We start from the raw sequence: 19326 nt of genomic DNA, 5'->3' as shown, positions 1-19326 counted from the left end.
TGAATCACTCAAGTTTATTGTAACCACAGTTTGTCTCTCTGAATTTGATGTACAAGCTTGGTAACATGTCTCCATATAAAAAGACCTTGATGGGATGCATAGGGGTTTCCTGTGGGTCTCGTCTTCTGCTCTACAGTGTGATGTTGCTGTGTGTTACTTGAGAGGGAAAGAAGGGGGACACTGTCTGTACAATGGATGCAGTCTGTTCCTCCACCATATCGTTTGGCTCGATCCACAATCCTCCATCCACTGGACAAAGCCTTATTTATAGTTGCCCACGTACTGTATCTGCTTACCATGGATTAGGTCTGGACTAACACACACACACACACACACACTGACATGAGAATGGGAAGTACTGGAATTTTCCATATTTGAGGGAATGAAACGTTGACATTCACCCACCCATACAACTAACAAAGTGTGTGTGTGTGTGTGTGTGTGTGTATGTGTGTGTGTGTGTGTGTGTGTGTGTGCGCATACGTGCATGTCAATCAATCAATCAATTTTATTTATAAAGCCCAATATCACAAATCACAGTTTGTCTCACAGGGCTTTACAGCATACGACATCCCTCTGTCCTTTGGACCCTCACAGTGGATAAGGAAAAACTCCCCAAAAAACCCTTTAATGGGGAAAAGAAAATGGTAGAAAACTCAGGAAGAGCAACTGAGGAGGGATCCCTCTTCCAGGACAGACACGTGCAATAGATGTCGTACAGAACAGATCAACATGATGACACAGTAACCATAATCCATATGACAAAATGATACATGAAGAGAGAGAGAGAGAGAGAGAGAGAGAGATGCAGGACAGACAGTAATGATAAAAGCTTACAACAACATTAATTAAAGTAATAATATTACAATAATAGTTACGGCTATTGTGGTGTAATATGTTATAGGTATGGTATGTTGTAGGCGTGTGTGTGTTTTTGTTTGTGTGTTTGTAGATAGGTGACATTTCAAGTAAAGTTTCTCTCAGTTTGATGTATGAGGACACAGACACAACCAGTGGCTCCCTCCAACAATAGTTTTACATTGTCTAATGACTGAGTGTTTTTACATTTAAGTGATTTGTGTGACCCTACTACCACAGACTTCTACTGAGTCATAGAGCAGTGTGATCATTGTGTGTGTGTGTGTCCATGCTATTTTGCTACTTTGATTGGAAAACAAACTCCCCCAGTGCCTAGGGTGAGATTTGCCCGTCACACTCAGTTCAATAACCACAGGACATGACTGTACTCTCTATGTATATGTGTGTGTGTGTGTGTGTGTGTGTGGGGGGGGGGTTGTCGCGCAGGGGTCAACAGCAGAGTTAATTAACGCATGGTCCCCCATGGTATACACTGTAATGAGTCCAGTTATTGTCTAGCTATAACGTTGACTGATTTTTTATTTCCCTCACCCTACCTTCTCTGTTTCCACTTTGCTTTTTTCCTCACTCACCACTCAGGAGCCCCTTTTCTGCGAATGTTGGGCCATTTTGCCGGCAAGCTGTGAGCGTTTAGACACACAGAGCCGGATTGGCGAGTTTATCCCAGGTACCCAATTTTCCGCCTCGTAGGGTAGTCATATTGGCTGAACCCTTTTAGTTTAAAAAGACCGAGGCGGCCTTCCGCAACGGGAGGGGCTGTTGAAGACTTGTGGGAGGAGCTATTGGTGCTGCATGTGCGAGCCACTGGCAGTGGATAAACAGGAAACAGCTGATAGCAGGAATTAGCGAGCAGCTAGTATCAAGAGGGAAACGCAAACCTGACAGACATTGTAAAAATGAGCAACTGGTGAGACAAGGAATTGCGTACCCTCCTTGCCCTCGCAAATGAAGAGGCCATTAACCATCAGATGACAGGGATGGTGAAGGATGGGCCAACTTGTGAGAGAATCGCAGAAGGACTGACTAGCCGCGGCTTCCCTCCCACGTCACTGTTTACGTCACACGCTGAGCTACACGTTTTGTTACTTGCTCACACCCCCCATTGCCCCGAAAAAGGGGCATTCTGTATCCTAACAAAATTAGGTAGCTCAATATGAGCTCTGGTGTGATACCAAAATAATACCTTACTTTGCTAAGTATAAACACATTCTTCTACAAAACCTTTTTTATGCCGGCAAACAGCATAGACTATAATAATAATGGATGCAGCCACTGTGACATCACCCCTTGGGATTGACAGCCACAAGTGGCCTTGAGAGGAACAGCAATTTTTGGCACTTTTGGCTTGTTTTTGGCATATTGGCTTCATTTTTCAGCCCCAGATGTCGCTGTTTGGCAACTGTCAATACAGACCCTCCTCACCAAAAAACGGCTGTTATGACAGGAGTAGAGGAGGAAGTCAGGTGATGTAGCACAAATAACAACAAAGTCTGCACTGTGAGGTGGACAAGGTGAATGGATGGGAGAAATAAACATAGGACTTAGACCCAGAAGACCGCTGTTTATGTCCCATGTAAAACTGAAAGTCAGCTTAAATTTATTTTAACTTGCATAAGCAAGTTAAGTTACTAACATACTTAACTTACATTGTGTACATAATGTACTTAATGTGAGTGTACTTATGTATGTAACTTCAGTTGCATAAAAAACGTATTTATAAACGTATTCCGGATTTCTTTCTCAAACATAACCAAGTAGTTTTGTTGCCTAAACCTGAACAAGTAAAACTGCAACCATTTCACAGCGTTAACCAGGTATTTAAAACTGGGACCCCCTAAGACCATCAGTGCATGTGCCTGTCGCCATGGTCATACATGTCAATTTGGCATTTGTTGTTGGCAAGCAAGATATTCTCTTGTTTAGGTATGAGGACATGGTTGATACCTGTCTCTCAGTGGCTTTTAACTGCATTCCTCAGGCTTCATCAGTGGATAAAGGTTCAAGCAGTCCAAGTCAAGTCTTAAGTTAGTTTTGTGACTTAAGTATGAGTCAAGTTTATGTCTCAAATCTTAGGTTTACAGCTTTGTTGTCCTCTAATTGTAATTCCAATTAAAGACCTTTGGTCAAAAAAAAAATAGTATCGTATCATAGTTGTTTTTTGTTTTGTTTTGTTTTTTTTTCATTTTTATTTGCCAGAATATAATGAACATTCACTGATGTTCATAAATAACTGCTGTAGAGTCAAGATAAGATATGTTTGATTAATCAGCTGGTTAAGACACCATGAGACACGCCTTAAGAATGTCAACACATATTTAATAGACTTTCCTTTCTGTGCTGATCTCAGTCTTTATCATTTAAATTGAGTCTTAACTGGAGTATACTACATTAAATAAGTGGATTTTATTGGACATGAGCATAACTCCAAGCTGAAAGCTTCAGTTTTGGGGTTGTAGCAGAATGATTAAAGAGGGGTGTGAGTGTGCATGTGTGTGTGTTGAGCTCAAGTGCACTGATATTGTTGCCTGTTTGTCTGTGTGCTTGTCTGTTGCAGATCTGAGCAGAGGTCAACTGACTGGAGTCCATCTGGGCACGAGTTGATGTTGTCTTTGCTTTTGTTTGTGCACATTGTGTGTGTGTGTGTGTGTGAGGAAATGTCTTGGTTCGCGTCTTAAGGAAAAGTGGAGGGGAGGCTGAGGTTATCCTATTGTTGTCAGGGCATATCTTTTAATTATATGCGAGGGTCATTTGCATGTCACAGCTAACGGCGGCAGGGTGGGGGGGTTATTGATTGTTTAGGAGTGTGGCTGGAGACAGAAGGGAGCTGAAAATGCTGGCCGAGGTCAGGAGGTCAAGACTTGATACACACACACACACACACACACACACTACTTAGATACATAAAAATGAAAATCTCTCTGTCTATCTGTGTCTCACCAGGCCTTACGCCTGCCATAACTGCGGGGGGGGGGGGGGGGGCTCTTTTAGTTACCCTGAAGGCCTAATCCTCCAACCACCCCCCCTCTCACTGACCCTCTCTCCCCCTCTAGATTTCTTGCTCCTTTTGCTCTTGCTGCATTTTCTCTCCTATTAAGAACATTTTCATATTTTGAAATTGCTAAGTGAACAAAGAGGTTTTATTCTAAAATGATTATGTTTGACTGATGTGTATATGTTGACATATTGACAGACTGTGCCTAACTGACGTTTCCCTTATTCACCTGTTTGTTTTGTTGCGCTTGTTTGAGCAGTACAGCTTACACCTTGGGATTTGGTGAGCTGTTGACCAAATCTAAAGTTGGTTGTGTGATGGTTAAAAATTATGTAAAGGGATGTCAAAGTTAACCATTAATTAGGTAACTGCCTAGAATATTTTATACCGTTTACTCATGTCCATATGTGAATTTTGCAACCAACCGGGTCTGCTCATTCGGCGATTATGGCTGATATCCCAACAGCATTGCTATGGAAACATTGTACCCACCAGCAGCTCTCCTCCAGCTTACCCCAAGCGGCTCGATTTTAAGCCACAAACCCCCTTTAGCATTGTTAACTATGTTATCACTGTTAGCTCAGTTAGAACCATTTGCAGCATCAGCACCTCTGTCATGTTGTGACATAATTTGGAGCCAGAGTCTGTGCAGTAGCAATCTCTGGTGGTGTCGATTTTCCGCCAGAACACCATTGATCGTGAGCACACTGATTGGTTCACACAGCTGTCAGTTATCATGTCAAGAAGATGTTTTAAGAGCACTTGAACAAACATCAGCACGATAAGAGCTACCTAAAATTTATTTGACGTGTACTTATAGTTTGGCTCATGTTCTATCTGCTAACATGGAGGGGACGGGCTTTATGACCTATACTACATCCAGCCACCAATCAAAATGATTGGCTTCTTTTCTGGGAGGCTGTCAGGTCATCCATCTTTGTATACAGTCCATGGTGAAGACCAGGGAGTTCGCAGTGGGCACTATGTTTCTGCAGATTTTTTTTTTTTTGTCATAAAAATTAACTGGTTAGTTACCAGTTGGTTGGCCTGGGCTATTGAATGCAAAGTTAATAGAAACTGACATCCCGAATAATGTGCATTGAAAGTAAAGCACTATTATCATTACATACAGATATAGATAGCTCCAAAGTGCTTCAAGCCAAAGTTTGCACTAAACCTGGAAACAAAAGTAAAAATATAAACCCGGAATATACAGTGCATCTTTACGTACCTGATCGCATGCAATAAAGGTCCACTGCCAGATTCAAACGGGTGATGTTGCAGTTAAGTGGTACATTTTTTTCTTGATCAACAGCTGGATGCAGTGACTGTGTGTAACATTTTAAAGGTCCTTTCCTCATGGTGCGGTTACCAGGTTTGCACGCTGCCCTAAATCTACACAAAACCCAATTAACTCTTAAATGGATTGGTGGCTAGTTTAATATCTGTATAAATCTTTTCATGACTTTGGGTAAGACAGTAATAAAAGGTCTACACCAATATGTTGGAGTGTTCCTTTACAAAGTATGTTGTATTTACAGTAAAAAGGCAGTGTTTGCTATTATTTTATTGTCCATATACTGTCTTTCTGATGGGTTTTGCCACACACACACAAACACACACACACACACACACACACACACACACACACACACACACTTTTCTCTGACTTCCAGCCATGTCTCGTCCATGAGAAAACTCAGATAGCCTCCAGCTGCGGGGGGCTTCCTTGCCTGCACTACTAGCATGGACAACTAAGTGTGTTAGTGTTTGTGTGTGTGTGTGTGTGTGTGTGTGTGTGTGTGAGAGAGAGAGAGAGAGAGAGAGAGAGAGAGAGAGAGATTTTGTGTGTGTGCATGCATGCTCTGTATTCATGCATGATTGGCCCTGTCTTCTCCGTGACCTGCGTGTGTTTTTTTGCGTGTGAATGTGGTCATGCATGGTTGACGTGTGTGTTCGAGCTTTTATAGGTTATATGTACATGTGGGGAGAGTATGGGAGGAATGCATATTTTTATTTCACCAGACAGACCCACTGAGATCTGTGTCTTTAATACAGAAAACCAAAGACAATACAAATGACTGCTCATTTATATCCACAAGGGAAGTATGCTACAAAAACAAGACTCAACCTTGGTAAGGTAAAAACAGATATATTAATATACACCACATAATTAAAAAGAAAACCCTCAAAATTATCTCCTTCTTTTTGTAAAGCTGCATGTTTTGATGTCTTCACTGGATAAATGATAATTTATGAAATTACCACTGATTCATTCATCTAAAACGAAGCCTTCTCTGACAGGGTGCTGATGTTCCAGCACAGACAGGAAAATGAACTGTTTTTGGAAACACTTAAGCATGTCAGTGTGTTCTAATAGAAACCTTAAGTACAAGTATGACCCTGAAAATAGGTCCATTTTAAGATAAGCTCAAATACTTGCCATACTACACATTATACAGCACCTTCACTAAACATTTTGTACTACTAGGATATGATGCAAGTTGTGCAGCACCAGGCATCTAGCAGTGACATACTTTTGAACATGTGTCCATGTGGACACATTGCAAAATAACATGTCAAACTGAGCTCAAGTTTTTTTTTTCAGTGTGATAAATTTGTAAAAAAAAAAAAAAAAAAAAAAAAAAAAAAAGATCTAGTTTTCACTTTGTAATTATGGGGTGTTAAGTGTAGGCAGATGAGTGAAAAATAAAAGCTTTAAGTATAAGGCTATAATATAAGAAAACAAGTCTGAAGACTTCCTGAACATTCTGTATGTAAGAAGATGATGTTCCCATTCTCAATCCTGCATACAAAGCTCTGATTGGTTGAAACAGGGGAAACCTGTTCCTGGATCATTCTTGGGGTTCGATCTTTTTGTTATAGGGTTACTAAGGGGAAGTTTAGTCATAGTTTAGTTAAGTTTACCATTGAAAACATCCTGCTTCAGTCTAACAAATATCCACACCTTTCCTTTGAAATAGAGAGGAACCATGCCTCTGTGATCTCTCATACACCTATGGATTGTACAGACATTGGCCACTGTGTTTGAATTGCATGTGTGTGTGTGGGACATAGCTTGTAATGTGTGTGCGTGTGAGTGTGTTTGACAGCAGTGGGGCATGTGTGTGTGTCTCTGAGACTCATAAATAATGTATGAGATGGGAGGGTTGAAGGAGAGGGGGCGGTGACAGATGGAGAATCAGTGTGTGTGTGTGTGTGTGTGAGAGAGAGAGAGTGCGCGGACAGAGAAACAGCGAGAGCAAAGAGAGGGAGAAAGGGACAGAGAGTGAGGGAGAGAAAAATAGATTGGGTGAAAGAGATGGACAGAGTGTAGTGTTTTCCTTCATTTTTACAGTTGTTACATCTGTTGTGTTTTTGTCTTCGTGGTGGATTTGGCTGACAGACGCTCAGTCTTTGTGTTTGCTGTTTTCTCTTTGGTTTCTTGGATGCTGAAGGATTGATCGGGATGGAGATACAACACAGTTATCCAGCACTGCTGTACACCTGGATGCAAGAGCAGCACTGACAGAGGTACTAATGTCTGTACACTCTGTGTGTGTGTGTGTGTGTGTGTGTGTGTGTGTGTATTTGTGAAGGGGAGAACTTTCAGTTTTCCACTTTTATTTTATGCACAGATGTAGAGTTTAGCCACATTTTAAGCAAACACGAGGATGTCAAATTCACAGTCAGCAAATTTTTTACATAGCACTGAGTCAAAATCTGCGGTTACAGTGTAAAGTGTGTATGGGAAATAACAGTTTTGTGAAAATATTCCAGATTTTTACTGGGTTACTTAAAGGCTCACAAAGACACTTGTTTGTTGAGAAATTAGTTTCAAAGACAGCAGCATGTGGATCAAACATAATACAGTGTGCTGTGCTTTATGATGGGTTTAAATCCCTCACAGCTCACAGTCTTTATCCCTTGATTGTTTTCATCTCCTCACTAAATATCATCCTGAAAGACCACTACAAAATCTATTAAACGTGTAATTCAGCCTGGTAGTGCCCGCTCTGTGTGAGTGAATGTAGGTGTGAAACTTCAATTCATTGTTAAACAAGTTATCCTGCACGGCATGTGATATACTCGAGTCAGCATTATTGTGGATAGTACGCAGTATGTGTACTGTAGCTGCCAATTATATCACACCTTCATCATTTTAAATGATTCATTGGAAAAAAGATGCTCAATATTTTATCACCTACATACATCATCTGAATTTTATCTTGTTGTTTTAAGTGAGAAATGCATTTTGGTTACGCCTGTCTATACTGCTAAGCTGCACACACACACACACACACATGCACACACTGATTAGTCAGTCTACCACAGTTGATTGGGAAAATATCGATTATGTCTTGTCTGCATGTTACCTCATTGGTCACAATTACATTTAGAGCTGCTGTCTGTCCATCTGTCTGCATTTTTGTCTCTTTCTGTTTATTAATGATGTTAATTTCTACATTTGAAATGCATTTAGATATCTGCCTCATTCTTAGACACCTACAGTGACATCAACAGCAGAGTTAGCTTCAGTTTCTGGGCAACAAACATCACACAGACATGATGTGATGTGGCCACTGTCGGCCATATTGGAGTTACCCAGGTGTCATCACCACTGATACTAGTTAATTGTTTCATACCAAGTATTGGCAATCTCATGACAGTTGACTCCTAATGTTAGTGGTAAGGTGTGGTATTTTGCTGAGGTGTGGACTCGAGTCACATGACTTGGACTTGAGTCAGACTTGACTTGTCAAAATCATAGAAGACTTGCAACTCGACATGGACTTAAACACCAATGACTCGTGACTTTACTTGAACTTGACTTTACCTTTCCCCATGCCTGAAGATGAAAAAGTATGTTATTGAAAAAGTGTGCCATGAATCATTTCACTTTTTGTCATTTTCTGACTCAACTAACGTCGAAGCTATTCCCAGCAAGTCGACTTTTAATTCCCAAGATTAACCACTTTGAGCCAATCCGACAACATCAAACCATGAAGAAATTATTATGTCACTGAGCGCCAGTTGGAAAAAATTATACCAAAGATACTTTCCTTCATGTTCAAAAACTATGCTTTGGTCAGAGAAAACAAACATAACAAGGACAAGACAATGTCACCTCTTCTTTCTTATGATTCAGTTCAGTTGCACTTGTTTTAATACATTATGACTTGTTGATGAATAGAAACACAAAGTTAGGACCTTAGACTGGACATGGAACTGTCAGTCTTCACTTGACTGCAAAAATTAGAGACTTGCTTGTGACTTGCAACACAATGACTTGGTCCTACCTCTGGTATATAGCAATACTTGACATTGCTTTGATAATATATTTAGATAATATTTTTTGCTGGCTAGCCTTTTGATCCAAGTGTCATCAAAAAACATAAATATATGTATATTAGTAGGCCTGGGACTGCTGTTTAACAGATGAATTACAACAATTTTTTTCATTCAGACATGAACATACAATCTTCCTGTACCTGACTGGTTGAACACACTCCTCACTGGGCTCAAATTTTTGGATTTTTAAAGCTCCCATGAAAAAAAAAGATGTTTAAGTGTTTTTTTAATTACATATGCCCTGTGCTGATCACCTACATGCCAATATCTATCTGGGTATTCGTATTGGTATTTTAGAGTTTGTACATAACCACACTCAGCACTATTGGCCACTGTAAACACCAGTCTCTGTCAGTGACAAGTCCCGCCCTTGCTTCCTGCTTTTTACAGGAAACACAGAAATATACTGAAACAAATTGCACTCTGCTAGCCATTTCATGGGACCTGCCAGCTGTCCTGAAAATGTTGTCAAATTTCTCCTAAACTAATCTACCAATATTGTAAAATTGACCATGCGGTTGTGGTGTCATGCTTGTCCAGTGTCTCAAACGTCTAGTGTAAGTAGTTCATTGGGTTCAGGAGTTCTGAGAGGTCATATCATCTAAACACTTTCTATGTTCTTTGATTGATCTAATACTGGCTAGTCTAGCCTCAATCAACTTTCACAGCAAGTGAATTTTTTTTTTCCACAGTGAAAACTTGAGGCCAAAACCATCTCACAAGTTGAAGTCTTACTTTGCAGAATTCAGCTTTCTCTGTATCTACCTTGAATGTTGTCTGTTATATAATATGTTACATTATATTTTACACAACAAACAGCACATCGCATTTAGTATAGATTTTCCTATTTAATTTAGTGTCAAGTCTGTGCCTTTACACATTATTTAGAAAAAGGCACTGAAAGCCACACAGCATTCATTTATATATGATGTGGCGTGTAGACAGTAAACTGTGTCACATTATTGTGTGAACATCTTTTTAGCAGTGGCTGGCTGTGCAGCACTGTGGGGGCGTTACGCCGACATTTAACCTTTTCTCAGGTCAAAAAGTCACATCAATAAGGAAGAGACTGGTCTATTTATTGGAAATGATTCAGAGAGAAGAAATGTTCTGCTGCTCCTTTTCAGTATAACCTGTCTTTACCTCATGGCCTAAGTCTAACCATACTGTACGCCCCCTGTGTATGTGTGTGTGTGTGTGTGTGTGTGTGTGTGTGTGTGTGTGTGTGTGTATGTGTGTGTGTGTAGGAGGCCTAAGTGGCTGTAGTGACGCAGAGCTGTCTGAACATGCTGTTTGTTTGCCACGTAGGAGGATTTTAATACTGAACACATTACACACATTTACACACAGCTCTTTCACAGATGTTTATTGTGTGTGTGTTTGTGTGTGTGTGTATGTGTGTGTGTGGCATATGAAAGTGGGAGGATTATTGCATTAATACATTTCAAGTGTTTTTTTTTTTTTGACATGTGCAGGTGTGTGTCTGTGTGGTGGATAAGTGTTTGTTGAAGGATGCAGAAGGATGGACAGCAGTGCCAGAGCACACACTCACACACTCACACACACATACACAAATACAGTCATGTCTTTGTTTGGGCGCATTGTGAAGAGGAGGTTAATGCACCCAGAAAATAGAAAGAAAGAGGGAGAGAGAGAAAAAGAGGGAGAGACCCTAATGGACAATGACGGGCCTTTCACTGCAAATATTTGGCCAAGAGGTTTCATACTAACATCTAACATCCCCCCCCCCCCCCCCCCCCCTCTCTCTCTCTCTCTCTCTCTCTCTCTCTCTCTCTCCCCCCCCCCCCCCCTCTCTCTTTCCTCCCCCTCTCCTCATGGCCAAAGGGAAAAGATCAGAACAAATTGTCACTCTGTGATCTACCCACATTACATGGCTTTTTTTCTAGAAAGAACAATGCCCAAGGCCATGTGTCTGATGCCAATCATGTGGTTGTTGGAAAGCAGTGAAACGGATGTGAATTTGATTAAAAATTGTCATGTGGATCATTTTGACATCAGTAAATCATTATCACAGTCATTTAGAGACATAATGATATTTACTGTGGAAAAACAAGCAGCCATGGCTTCTATTTAGTATACTCACACAAAGATATTAGACATTAGCAAATTACATTAAAACGCTGTCTAAACATATCCAGATATTTTCCTCTACATTTGGGCCTCTCAACCACATGCAAATAGAGTTTTATATACCTGAAACAGATATATTTTAAAACTCCATTTACTGTTTGTCTGTGTGGCCTTTGCAAACAAGAACAGCAATGGCGGACTACCAGTTTGCTAATGTTTTGTTTTACTGCTTGGTCTAAAGATGACTTACACTTGCATGTGTTCAGCAATAGAAAGGCAGTGAAAATAGTATTTTCATACTCATATTGACATCGCACCACCTTTCGCTACAGTTTCAGTGTTTATATCGGTGACAGACATGAAAAACCTATGTATCTATTTTTAACTTTTTGACTAACTTTTTAAGTAACATTTTTTATTGTGAAAGTTTTAGAATACAGTAGTTACAGCAGCATGCACCTCTGAAGCAGTACAGCAGCAACAACGCTGTCTGTGTGAACACTGCTCACGTAAGCTTTTGGGGCCGTTTTAGCGTTCTGGTGTAGACAGAGATATTTTGTATAACTAGGTTGTGTCGGTAGAAATTTATTTTAAAATGGAGGAAAAAATTAGCCGTTCACAAAAATATCTGGATACATATTGACAGGGCCTAAGTGTCAATGTACAGTGCTAATGCAGTTTAGTATTACCCTCATGTAGTGCAGTGCAGAGTCCTGCATGGGTCTGATTTTTTTTAAGAACTTCTGAACCTGTCCTGATGCAGGACGTTGGTGCAGGATAAAGTCAGGATGGCAGATAGGTGCACTGGACTCCCACTCAGTCTAATACTGTACTAGCGGTTAGATGCTTTAGATTTTTGAAGCGCTTATCTTTAGGGTTGAGACTATTGGTTGGGCAATTGAGTTGCATTAGTTCCAGGCCTAAGATCTGTTGCCCTAAAGATTCATTTGTTTATATTTGTCATATCAGCAGCAGGATTCATGGCAAATGTAGTCTTAGTTGGACAAGTTGTGGAATGAAACATTACTAAAGTCAGCACAGAGGCTCCACACTTTGCCATGCTAACAACAACAGCATCCATTCCCCTTAATACAAGAGATTTTGTGCCTCTTTGTGAGAAGTTCTATGTGAGATTTGAACAGTAATGCATATTTTCACTCATAAATAAACACTCATGGATTGCCTATGTCATTGCATTGACAAAGATCCACCCACCAAATTCTAATTTATTTATCACCTCATGCTGATATATGTATGTTAATTCATCGCATACATTATAGGGACTTACATGAAGTTATTTAAGGATCTTAAGCCATATAATGTTAAAATCAGCAGTTTGACTGGGTGTTGCATGGACCTATTGCAAAATGCAGTTTATAATAAAAAAGGAATACTTCACCTGCAAAATGATCAATTGTGTATCAGTTACTAACTGTGTGTTACCTTAAAAAACATAGGGTGAGTAAATGTTGTACAACCATGGTTACAAACTACTTCACTCTTGAATGTAAGTGTTTTTAACTGTTCTGTTGTTTGATTGTCTGAGCCGTGTGTGTGTGATCCTTTCCTTTGTATGTGTATATGTGTGTGTATGAGTATATTTATATGCCTGTATATATATATTTGCTCTTACTTTGTTTTGTTATCATATTTATTCTGTTCTAACTGTAGACTTGACATCATTGTAAATGAGGGCGGTCCCTCAGTGATTTCTCGAGATTAAATAAAGGTTGAATGAATGAGCATATGTTCCTTTTGAAGGTGAAGTATTTCTCTGTTTAGCATTTAGAGCATACAGTCAAGTCCTAGTTTGGCAGATGTTGACCAAACTCTTGAGTCCAGCTAGAATAAAAATCAGAGCCATCCATAAACTGATGTGGTTATAAATGCAGTCTGATCAGTCATAACAGGTTGAATTGCCCTGTATGGTCATGTATCATGATGTAGCTTGGACCAATCAAGAGTTTGAGATGAGTCTCATGCAGCTGACGGACAGAGCCATGGTCTGTTTGGAGACCAATAACAAGAAAAATAAACGCACACATTTAGATGAAAAACATCAGTCAACACAGTTAGTCAATGTAATTTTAATTTGGTGGAAGGATTTTCAGTCAAAGGTGAAACAGCACACATATGATGGGTTATAGTCTGATTTGCCGGCCTTCGCCTTTGACTTCAATAGAACTGACACCAAACTCTGGATCCAATGTGAAATTTAAACACTGTCACTGATGTCATGACCTTTCCGTCTTTTATAGTTCCCTTGGTAGCTGAAAGGAAGTAAATGGGACCAAAGCTGTTGCTGTAGCAACAGAATAGTATTGAAACAGCCTATATATACAATAGTAGGTATAGAAGCATATTTTTTCATCAGTCTCCAGGCTGCTTTACCTCTGTATTTCGTCTCCATCACCACTGCTTGGACTTTTACATTTATGTAACTGTAGAGATTTAGCTGTAGATAACTTCTGTTTTGCCATGTCCAGTTAATCTGTTGGCTCAAAGTGTGTGTGCGTGTGTGTCTCTCACAAGTGTGTGTAGCCAAATAGGCAGCGGATAAGCCGCTGCCTCATCAGCAGAATATTCAAACAGAAAAATCATGGCATGCAGCAGAAACCAAGTTCCTGTCATGCAATATTCTGTCTGAGCTGCATGTTGAGAACTAAAAAGTGGAAGGTTATCTCCTGTGCTGATGGTCCATCTCACATGAACAGAATAGAAGAGGCTTTGGATTACAGATCTATGGATCTATGGAAGTGATGCTGTGACTTTTTTTCAGTGCATGAATTATTGTTTCAAGTAAAAATAGTCTTTTTTTTATTACCTAATAATTCTTTTGTGATCTTACAAGCTTTGTTTTCCTGTGATTACCATAAAAAGAAGCTTGTTTAGTCACCATCAGGGAATAAATATATTGACAACAGGAGAGAACTGTGTAAGAACAGATGTGTTCCTCCATCAAGGCAAGGAAAGTGAGATATTCGAGAAGCAGGATGATAATGTTTCTGACACTGTGACACTTGTATTACACTGGCTGTCTTTTGAGAGGTGTTTTAACAAATGTGCATTTCCCCACAACTAAATCTGCACATTAATATGCAGCAAAATGTAGTCAGGGATTATGAAAAACAGGTTTTAAAAGGGTAAAATGGGTTAGATGAGTGAGAGATGGAAAGATGAGGAAGATGTTAAAGAAGGTCAAGACCCAGAATTGCCTGATTCCAGGTGGGAATACAGATGTTATGCTCATGAGCCAGGTACTTAACCTATATTACTGCACAGGCATCCATATGTCTGTTTGTGGTTGATATAAGGCCTGGGGACAATCTGTTACACTATGACACACTGTCAAAGATTAACACTCAGACACAAATGCTCTGGAGCGAGAGGTGGTAACCTACAAAAATCCACTGAGTTACTGAGACTGTTTGGGTGCATGTGTCCTGTCAGGTCAGAGCTGTGTGCTGCTGTATTTATTTTCAGAGGATGGATGCAGCTAGAGAGGGATGGCAGGCTGACAAGGGGGACACATTTTGGTAGCATATTTAAAGATCAAATGGAAGGAGTAGTTGAACTTTTTCAACAAATTGGAAAGCTACCGTTCTGCCAAGTCATCCTGTTACAACAGCACTGGGACCTAAGCCACTCAATGACTGGATGCCTATTTATGATTAAGAGACTTTTACAGTGTTTTTTATAGTTAACCCATAGATAAAGGACCCAGTAGCACCCAAAGAACATGGATTAAAGTAAAGACAAACACTAAACACACAGTAGAGTCTAATTATTAAGTTGCAGGTCCAAGGTTTAAATATTAGTTTGACTGTAATCTTTTACAAAATTGTGTAAAAGGCAAGAAAAAAAAAAAAACGCCTGCGACAAAAAGATGCCCGACCATTATTCTTTTGCTAAACCTAACCATACAGTAGGGGTGCCAATATCGGAAACACTTGTGTTATGGGTTGTATTAGAGGGTAGGAGGCAACATTGTATGTGTTCATAAAGGTTTGAGGATTTCTTGGATTGAATGGACTGGGTTGTTAGCATGAGCAGTGATAGCCACCTTAACTTAAAAAAAAAACACTTTAGGTGCATTTCTACCACCTGTTTTTGTGTGCATTTTCAATTTGGGCAAAACAAAGCTTGCGTTTAAATGCCAAAAAATCAGAAAAATTCTCAAAATATTGCAAAAAAGCTTTTATGCTTAGGGAAGGTGGAAATGTTGGTGTATTAATAAAAGCTAATGCAACTATGCGCAATGGAAACAGATTTAGTACATGAATGATGACATACAGTAATTGCGTACATTCATTGTCATCTCTGAAGGCTTTTAATATGCTTATGTATGCAGACAAGGTTGTTACCAGAGCACTCCCAAGAGCACAGAGCTGTAATATTAGTTGTTCAAAGCTCTCAATGTCCATTGTCCAGTGTGCTCTGTTATTACATATCCATTGTTTTCCTAAGAGTTTTGACTGGTGCTCCTTTAATTACACCATCTAGTCGTACCCTCTTCTTCTGTGGTGGCACCTGAATTCCAGAATTTCTGAAAATTCTGTGAAAATCGGCTGGACTATTAAGCTATTAAAAACTGGCTATTAAAAGGTGGCCCTATGATTGTCTGGAGACCTGTCCAGGGTGTACCCCACCTCTCGCCCAATGTCAGCTGTGATAGGCTCCAGCCCCCCTGCAACTCCTAACAAGATAAACGGTTACGGAAAAATGAATGAATGAATGAATGAATGACTATTTACATGCGATCTCAGAGATAGGTAGTAGAAAGAACATGTTAGTGATGTGCCTCCAACCAAAGATTAAAAAAAAAAAAAAATCAGAATAAGGGAACTTGAGGATCACTACTGACAATAATGAGACAGTAAATCTGCTCTACCAGCACATCTGTATGGACCTCTTCTTGAATTGTGTCATAAATCCATTATATTAAACAGGGTGATGGCTGCCCTCAATCTAAAAATGCAATTTGGGGGTGACTTGTTCTCATGTATTTTTCCACTCAATGACTCTCTTGATTGGGGAGGACTCAGGGCTCAGGTTGCCATTGGCCATTGCTCCACTCAGTCGTGAAATGGTTCCTTTAAATTGTGACCAATGCTGATGCTGGGATAGCCCCTCTCATTTGAATTCACCCACTTAACAAGATATGACATATGGATATACAGGGTTTGTGCTTAAGCATAAATTTTGTCTGTTATTCCTAAATGATATTTTTTCATTTCTAGATCTCCACTTCTCATTTTTGTAGCATTTGTTACCTAGCAAAATGCTTCGGATAACAAAGTACATTAATAAGAGTGTATGTCAGTCATATGTTTGGCGTTGTTTACCATGGTGTCTTTGTGGATTGGCTCACACGGCAGCTGGTATTTCTTCGGCAGCTTCTGAAATGTGTGGCCCAGGATGCTGTGGATGCTCTCACATCATCCTACAGTTTTAATCTTTGCTTAATATCTCAGCAGAATTACATTTGCATTTTTGAAAATCATCTGAAGTAACAGGCTCAGTATGACTATTTCAGTTAGAGAAACATAACAAAAACCAGGCCCTTACTGCAATCTTAAGTTTCAAGAAAAGTTATTCATGCTTTTTAACCCTATGACTAAGTACTGTTTTGCCTTAGTAATGATGGTTATAGACCAAATAACTTTTTAAGCAATGTCACTGTTGCCCACAAATTTTCAATGTTGGAATAAAATCACAAGAGTTTTACCTCAGTTGGTTCATGTGTTTTCAATAGTTTGGTGTAGGGTGGTTATAAAACCTGAGTTCTCTTATGTCAGCCTTTTTTGCATCCCACCATCATCAAAACAAACATTCAAAATTATTGTACGTGTACACTTTGTTGTTCCTTTGACTCTGCCCTCAAGTGCCACCTATTGGCTCTATCTATGCCATCATAAAGGAAGGATGGAAATTTGAGGGCAGGGACATTTACAACGTCTGAAACGGACGTATCTATTTTCGTATGTAAAGGGAGTATAAATAAGCCTTAAGGTGGTGGTGTTCACACTTAAGCAAAGCTTTCATACACACATGGCCATGCATTTCAGGAGGGGAAAAACTACTGGAAAACAATTCTGTAAGCCTGGTCAGGGTTGTCTTGTAGTTATGAGGGCAGCTTTTTGTTATTTCTAATGACTCTGTGGTCAGTCATTTTAAATGCTGCCATTACTGACTCTTTGGCGGTAGTGGAAGTGTTGTTGTCAGTGACCTCTATTTATTTATTTATTTATTTATTTATTTGCTGGAAAAGATGATGAAGGAGAGCAGAGAAGCACTGTACTTTTGCTTCAGTGTTTAAGTCATGTTTGGGATCTGGCTGGACATGATGGCTTGATAGTTTGGACTTAGGCTCAACCTCTTTTCAGTAGCCCCTTTTACACAGAGATTGCACTATAAGGCCACTTTAAAGTCCCTACATTCTGTGCATTTTTGCACAGAACCAAACAACAGCAGTTTCATTCTGCTCCCATGTGTTATTTTAGATAGCATCCCAGCCTTGCAGATGCACAAGAGGCGTGATGGGCCTGATATGAAACACATCAACGTCAGCCTATAGTGTGACATATAACGTACACGTCAGCAGTGCTTTATAAAAAATAACAAGGGCAAAACATTGCAATAACAATCAGTTATCACTGTTGTTATATGGCGGCTGATCTTGTCCTCTGCTTGGAGGGTAAGGAGCTCCCGGACCTCAGTGTTTTCCCAATTTGCGGTCATTTTTGGCAGTCTTTGAGTTAGCTGCTAACTACTATCAGTTATTTTTTAAACCTCCCATGTTGGGTCGCACACATAATATCATGTGCCGCCCATGATCCTGTTCTGCTGGCTGTCCCATTTATATAGATCAATTCAGCACTGGCGAGACAACTCTGTCCCCAGATTCCACCATCCTACCCTCTATACAGAACAGTGCGCAACATTCCCGCCTTGAACAGGTAGTGTAAAAGAGGCTGTTGACTTCTTGTTTCCTTCAGGATTTTCTTGAAACTATTGTTGTTGCTTTTAAGTTTAGAACAGCCTGCCTCAAAATCTCAGAAGCAAAATCAGGGCAACATTTTTGAAAATCATCATGTTCTCACTGCATTCTCCTAAAATTATAATTTTAATGTGTCATGTAGTCATGTAGTTAACGTATTTTGTATATAATACTCAGGGCTTTGTGTATAACACACGGTCTGTCTGACTCTTATTAGGGGCGTGTGTGTGTGTGTGTGTGTGTGTGCGTGTGTGTATTTGGTACCTGATACATATCTACAAAGTGTTAATTAGATTTGTCAGCAGCTCAAACACTCAACCAGCAACCAGCCCTCATGCAATTTTGTGAACACACACACACACACACACACACACACTCTTACAGACTCAGCAAAAAAACCCCACCTACTCTTACAAAAGCATGCACGCGCACACACACACACACACACACACACACACACACACACACACACACACATCACCATCCTGTCTAATCCCCTTAAATGTGTGTCCATACACACTCATACAAAGACACACGTTATCACACCTTTTAACCACTCCACCAGAGCAGTAATCACTACGCGCACACTTGCACACTGACATGTCAGTCATTTTAACACCATGGCTCCCTCAGGAGGGGGGGTCGTGAAGGGGGGGGGGGGGGGGGGGGGGGGGGGTTTCCTCACAGTAATCAAACATGCATGTGCACACATGCACTTTATCTCCCAAACATAAACACACATGCACAAACACACACACATGCACACACTGAGCTGTTGGTGTGTCAAGAAAAAGCCAGACAGGAGGAGCTGAGAGGGGCTGAAACAAAGAGACATGTGGTTCTGGGAAGTTGAGATATTCTATAATATCTACATGTATCTATATATTAAACAGCAAACATGGTCTTAACACAGGAGAGCAGCTATGTTTTGTATAGGAGGAGATGACGTAGAGATGGGAGGGACTGATGTAATATCATCCTACATAATGAATGAATAGAGAGGAAGATGGAG

General features: G+C 40.0%; 1 protein-coding gene across 20 annotated transcripts in view; it reads left to right on the top strand.

Annotated features, from left to right (window-relative positions):
• Positions 1-19326, top strand: part of nfasca (neurofascin homolog (chicken) a) — a 209465-nt gene that overhangs the window by 63165 nt on the left and 126974 nt on the right. For 5 of the 20 annotated variants that reach the window (XM_078171219.1, XM_033627379.2, XM_078171360.1 and 2 more), the window contains exon 1: positions 7080-7405. The exons of 3 other annotated variants lie outside the window; for them this stretch is intronic. The gene's annotated coding sequence lies outside the window, so the exon portion shown is untranslated. Of the gene's footprint in view, positions 1-7055; positions 7406-19326 lie in introns of those variants that run through there. 12 more of the 20 variants (XM_078170980.1, XM_078171189.1, XM_078171178.1 and 9 more) reach the window with 6 other exon arrangements.

The sequence above is a fragment of the Epinephelus lanceolatus genome, chromosome 1, assembly GCF_041903045.1.
Source record: "Epinephelus lanceolatus isolate andai-2023 chromosome 1, ASM4190304v1, whole genome shotgun sequence".
NCBI lineage: Eukaryota > Metazoa > Chordata > Actinopteri > Perciformes > Serranidae > Epinephelus > Epinephelus lanceolatus.
The sequence above is the reverse complement of the archived record's forward strand: the minus strand, read 5'-3'. Positions and strand labels throughout refer to the sequence as shown.